Genomic DNA, 6,442 nt, shown 5'->3' on the forward strand with positions numbered 1-6,442 from the left:
TCAAGAGCCTCTCTCGCTTTGAACAGAGGCAAACAGAATTATAAGGAACGGAAATCCCCTTCTGTCAGGCTGTCAGGCTCTAGCACTTGAAAGTGGGTTTTCACTCCAAATAGTGCACCAGGGATGAGAGCTGAGGGGCACAATGCCGGCTTCGAGGTCTGTAATTTTGGAACGTGATATGGAACTTTAACTCTGGCAGCGGATGCTCTGTAAAATATTTTTGTCCTTTTTCACCAACTTAGGGAACTGTTTAAAAGAACCCTCCCAAGGCCTCGGCCGGCAGGCAGAAGCCACTTGCCCTCCTCTGAGAGCCTCTGTGAGTGTTTAGAGTTGCTTTTCAGCTAAAGACACAGTGACATGGTGGATGTCACAAGCTTTCATCTTCCCTTTGAGCCCTCCTAACCCTCCTGGGGGCTCAGGGGGTAGATGAGAGAAGCCAGAAAGATGCAGACTTTGAAAGCTTCCATTTGTAAAAACAAAACGCTTCTAAAGCCCCCCTTTTCTCTCCCCCTCCCCCTGTGGCCATGACCAGAAGACAAAATTTGAAGCTGGAAAGGGGATACCTGGTTTCCCACCCTCCCGCCCCTAGTGAGCCTTGGGAAGACTTGACCTGAGCACGACTGCATCTGAATATGCAGGGAAAAGTCTGGGGTCCAGAGGGCAGAGCAGGCCCAGGACGGGGCGCGGTGGGGCTGGGGGGCAGGATGTGTGCTCAAACCGGTGGTGGGAAAAACTTCCCTCCCCTCCTCCCGACCTTCCCTGTGCTGCTCTTTCTGGCTGGATCCCCGCTCCCAGTGCAGCACACCCTTTCCCCTTCACTCTCCCTTGGTTACTATGGAAACAAGGGTGTCATTGATGTGGGCTGAGCTGGGGGAACATGTCGGCGCACAGCTGAAAGTCAGCGATTATGCCGGCGGGTGAAAATGTGCCGCGGTGAAAGAAGTCCGTAGCTCCCGAAACTGCTGTGAGGACACAGTCCTACCCGCTCCCTCCCTCCATCTCCACTTCTCTCTCTCCTGGCTTTTGACAAATTTCTTTATTCCCTTCTGGGCTAAAGCGGTGGCTATTTTTGTGCCACTCTGTGCCCCACCCTCCCTGTCGGCTGCTCCTTATCCGGCCTGGCCTGGAGGGTGACACCATGTCACCCTCGCCAGGACTCGTCCCTTGATTCCCGTCAGAGTTTGCTTTGATTTCTCTTTCCTTCTCAGGGGCCAGTTCTTACTTCCTTTTATTTTTAGCTCTGCACTCCATGTGGTTTCAGGGTTCAATCTGATCCACTGAAAGGTTCTTTTTTTTAACAGTCCCTTTTGAAAATGATAATCAAAGGAAGGGACGTGGTATTTGGTCATGTGGAAAATTCAATGTATAATTTAGATGTCTGTCAAAAATCCAACAAATAAAATTTAGCTGAAATGAAGGCAGCCAGGAATGTGTTGTGTTCTTTGCTGGAGCTTGAGGAGGGACTGAAATCTGTTTATGCTTTCAGAGGTTAGCATTCCTCAAGGTGCTTTCCTCCCAACCCCCCAGGATATAATATTAACACCACCACCAACAAAAATAAATATAACCTTTAGTAAGCCCCTCCTACATATCTCGCATACATCATGGGGCAGCATTAGTCCCATTTCACAGTTGAGGAAGTGAGGCCCTCACCTCGGTTAAGGATTTTGCCCAATCTCACAGAGCCATTACACTGGGTCTGAAAGCTACAGCAGGCTGCCACCTCTGGGGGACAAAAACAGTAACAGCCCATTTCCCAACAGTCTGAGCCTCTAGCTTTCCAAGCTCACACCATGGGTCTCCTCTGACCAGCACTGATCCCCTGGGGTTATCTGTCCCAGGTGTTGGATGTCCTCTATTCTCAGAGCAGCACAACCATAGATTTTGTACCATCCTTAGTACAGACAGGAAAAAGGGAGAAGACATTAGGAAAGTTAGGACTGACGAGGTTACTTGCAATTACCTAGTGCCTGATACTGGGGCTTCCTATTAGAGTTCAGAGAGAGAAATAGATTTAACCCAAGTCACACAGTATGTGGCAGAGTGGGCACCAGTCCAGGGCTCCACCCTCTGCAGTAGAGGAGCTTATCTTTCCCCATGGCAGCCTCACTTCTGAGGTCTAGAGACATAACAGCCTGGCTGGTCCCAAGGACCCAGCTTTAAAGGCAAGCTGTTGGCAGAATAGAGGGGAGCCTGAGGCAGGAGGGAAGAGAAGCTCTAGCATTGCCAGATAAATGGCAAGACATTCGACTAAAGTTGAATTTCAAATAAACAAAGAATCATTTTTAATACAAGTATTCCCACACGATATTTGGGACAAACTTATAATGCTAAAAAAAAAAGTCGTCGTTTATCTGAAATTCAAATTTAACTGGCCATCCCGGTCTTTTGCTGTTGTTTTACTAAATCTGGCAACCCTATCCAGAACACCCAGCTCAATAAAGGGACAGTGTGGTACAATTGAAATGTGTGCTCTCTGGAGTCGGAGAGACCTGGGGTTCAGTTCTTGCTCATCTATAAACCCATTCTGCAATCCTGGGCAAGCTGGGTACTCTCGGAGTCTTGCTTCTTCATCTGTGGAGTGGGACTAAAGCAGTAGGGAGATTGAAAGGGATATAATGTAAATAAAGCACCTAGACCTTGGGCAATAGCTAGGTGTAGTACGGACGCTCGTGCTTCAGTTTCTTACCTGTAAAATTTGGTAATAGTCATCTACCTCGTGGCATTCTCCAGGGAATTAGACAAAGTTATGGATGTCCAGTGCATAATAGGTGCTAAATCTTTATGATAACTGACAGAAATTCTGGAGTCCAGGCCTTCCCAGACCCCCAAGACCTCTGCCCTCCCACCTCTGCTCCCACAGGGGTCTCTAATTTTCCAGGCAACAAGCAAGCAGGCAGCAGCCTTCTCTGGAGGTGCTGGCAGCCCCCTCCTCTCTGGAGCTCCCAGGGCCACCCCAGCCACACCTCCTGCAATTAGATTTGTAAGTGGGAACAGGCTCTTGTCAGAGGCTCCTGATTGGCTCCGGGCAAAAACACAGTTTAGCGCTCAGTCAAGCTGCATTTTAGGGCCTCTGTCTCTCTCTCCCCGCTCTCCCCCTTAATTGCAATCTGTTCAGTAATTTCCTTTTCCAACACTGCAGAACACAGAGAAGCTTCAGCACCAAGAGCTGGGAAGGGAGGAGAGAAAGAGAGCTCCTACTCCCTGCAGTGAATCTGCTGGTCCAGCACTGTGTCAGGGTGTGTGTGTGTGTGTGTGTGTGTGTGTGTGTGTGTGTGTGTGTGTGTCCAGAACCAGCCACACACGTGGGCACGTGGAGATATGGCCAACCTCACGGAGTCAGATCAGAGCAAATCATTAGGGGAGCATCCACTTGTAGCAGGTATTTCAGTTATATTTAATCCTTGCAACATTATTAACTGTAGGTATTATCGATCCCAGTTTGGGGATAGGGCTCATAGAACTGGACTCATTTGCTCAAGATCACACAGGAAGAACAAGGCAGAGTCAGGATTTGAACTCAGGCCTGTTTGACTGCTGGGCTCCAAGTTCATCTCATGATACCTTTTCCCCTTTATGCTTTTAAGCCTAGAAACAGAGCTAAAGAATCCTCCTTCACAAATGAACACAGAGGTTTCTTTTCCCAGAGTGAATAGCAGTGTCCCAGGAACAAAAAGCCTTTGCTAAAGAAATGAAATATTCATGACAGAATTGTAGCGAGCAAGCTGAGTCAAGGAGGGGAAGGGTTTATGGGAGAACCGCTTGGATACCCGAAGCTGAAAGCTATAAAAGTTGGGGCAGAACTATCATTTAGCTAAGCAAACTGCTACTCCTGTTAGTCATTCGCTGATTTAATCCTTTGATTAGCCCTATAAGGTAACCATGCCTATCCCCATTTCCCAGTTGAGGAAACCAAGGCTCTCAAAGGCTAAGCCACTTGCCTAGAATCGCACAGCTAGGAAATGGCTTGGCTGGGATTCCTGCTATTTTTCTCCAGGACACACTCCTGACTAAACACGGGGCTATGAACTGCTGGGAGCAATGGGGGAGTAGGGCTCCAGGAAACAAGGATGGAGTGAGAGGCCTACCTCATTCTGTGCCAAACCCCTCTTCAGGATCCACAAGACCCTTCCCTAGAATCCCAGAGATAGCTGCTGCTCTGGAGGCCACCAGCAGAGGGGGCAGGGGGCCCTGGCCCCACCCTGACAACAAAGGAAAGAGGCTGGGATGGCTGTTGCCCTTCGGGCCCTGGCCTGGCATCAGTTGCTTCCATTATCAATCAGGATTCAACAAACCCTATCCAGTGCCCTGGCCCAAAATGGAGGAGAGGGAGTCCCGCAGTGAAAGGGCCCCCAGCCCTTAGAGCCCACTTAGACCGCTGGAGGGGAAAGAGAAAGGGCTGACTGCAGATAGACACACATGGCCACTCTGAGTCTTTCTTTGTCTTGTTAGCAAAATGCATGTCCCTGAGACTAGACCAACCTGTCACCCAGGCCACTGCTGATCCATATTGGAGAGGATACATCACACCAGGATGCAAGGCTTGGCACTAGTTAAGGGCCCCTCAGCCCTTGTGTAGGGCAAAAGCTGCACAGCCATACTTGGTGGCCCTATTACACCAACCAGACCCCTCCCTGGGCCTGGCTGTCAACACTCACCCACCCTATCCCAGTCCTCAGTCCCCACCTGGGCGACCTGCTCTGGAGAGCTGGAGCCCACTAGTCACCCTTCCTCAGCCTTCCTGCTGCCAAGAGGTCAGAATCACACAAATTATGCTGGCACAGCAAACCCACGCCCTTAGAATCTGTCCGGGGGCACAGATCTGATCTGAGACTTTTGAATATGAACAGAACCTCCCTGTAGCCTCCAAATGACAAAGTCAAAGTACTTTTCCTGCTTAGATGCTACAGATGGCTTTTGGAGAGAAGGGAAAAGGGAGCTTTGGTTTGTAAGCAACAGCCCATCCTGGGGTCAAGGGGTGCCATCCAACCCAACTCTCCCCTCAATTCCCCCAGCTCCTGTAGGGTTTCAGCCAATTCCTCAGGCCCCTTTCCCACCTTGAGCCCCCCCAGATCAGCCAGAGCAGCAAGTTGGGAGGAAGAAAAAGAAGGAAGAAGGGACATTCAGGGGCTGGGATGCTGATCCCAGGCAGAGGGGAAGTGTCTGCACAGCTGTAGGCAGCCCCCCTATCTTCAGTCTGTGAATGGGTACATCACCCCCTCCCGCGCGCCTGCCTCTGCTCCTGAAACAGTTGGTCCTAATGAACGCAAAGCAGGCAGGGCAGCTGTGTGCATTATCCATATGCATGGGGAGGTGTATATTTATACTCACATCCCACCCCACCCTGCAGCTGCTGCCATCCCCTGTGCCAGAAGGGTGAGTGGGCATAAGCACCCAGGCTGCTCCCAGGCCCTGGGCTCCCTATCCTTCCAGCCCTTGCTCCCCAGCCCACGCCCACAGCTTTCACTTGACCCATTTTGGAGGCAGAAGTTTGTGCGTGTATTTGAGAGAAAAAGAGAGAGAGTGCACACATCATTTCCCCAGTTGGTGCTTTTGATTTCCTCTGAAGTATCTTGATTGCCGGACGTACAATGGCATCTTGCTGCTAGTGCTCCCTCAGCAGCTTCTGGCTCTGTGCCACCTCCTCCCTAGGGCTGGGGTTTTCTGCTGACTCCAGGGCCCATGGCTGGCTGGCAGAAAAGAAGGCCTGATCCAGGCTTCCATTCCTTGGCCTGAGCAAGGGGACCTGCCACAGTCCTTCCTGCTCCTTGGGCTGGGGCCAACCTGCTGCCTGCACCCCTACCTCCTCTTTTACTTGGACCTCCTGCTACCTCCTAGCTAGCCACCTTGTCCCCCAATGCCTGGCTACTCACCTCCTTTGTTTTAAAATGCAGTTCCCCTATGCAGATGCCTTCAGAGGCCCTGCTGCTATGGAACATTCCAGGTCCCTCTGATATGATCCCAACCCTTTTTATAAACCTGTCAATCATGGGCTGTCACACATACCCTAAGCTTCAGATGAGCTATTCCCACTGTCCCCCGACCTAACCCCACAATTTTATTTCCTCATCTGTGCTCATAGCCACCTCCCCCCAGGGTGTATCCCTATTCTTTTATGCTTATCTTACTGCTCCTTTAGGGAGTGATTCAACTCCTATATCCCCAGGAAGATGGCCTGGTCCCTCTAGTCCACAGGGCTCCCCTATGAAACTCATAGAGCCCTGACAGCCTAGGCATTTGGCTTTTGTTCGTTCGTTCATTCATTCATTCATTCATTCATATCTCTTGAGCGGAAGCAAAGCACTTATTTATTTTTTTTAACTTATGAATTGTTTATTTCTGGAAATTTCAGCAAAGCAGTGATAATGCTTCACATCCTGGTCCTGTTCCCTCACACCGTTCTGACCTCATCACTCACTGCTCTGCCCCTCACTCACTCTTT

Source organism: Pteropus alecto, unplaced genomic scaffold (assembly GCF_000325575.1).
Source record: "Pteropus alecto unplaced genomic scaffold, ASM32557v1 scaffold177, whole genome shotgun sequence".
Lineage (NCBI taxonomy): Eukaryota > Metazoa > Chordata > Mammalia > Chiroptera > Pteropodidae > Pteropus > Pteropus alecto.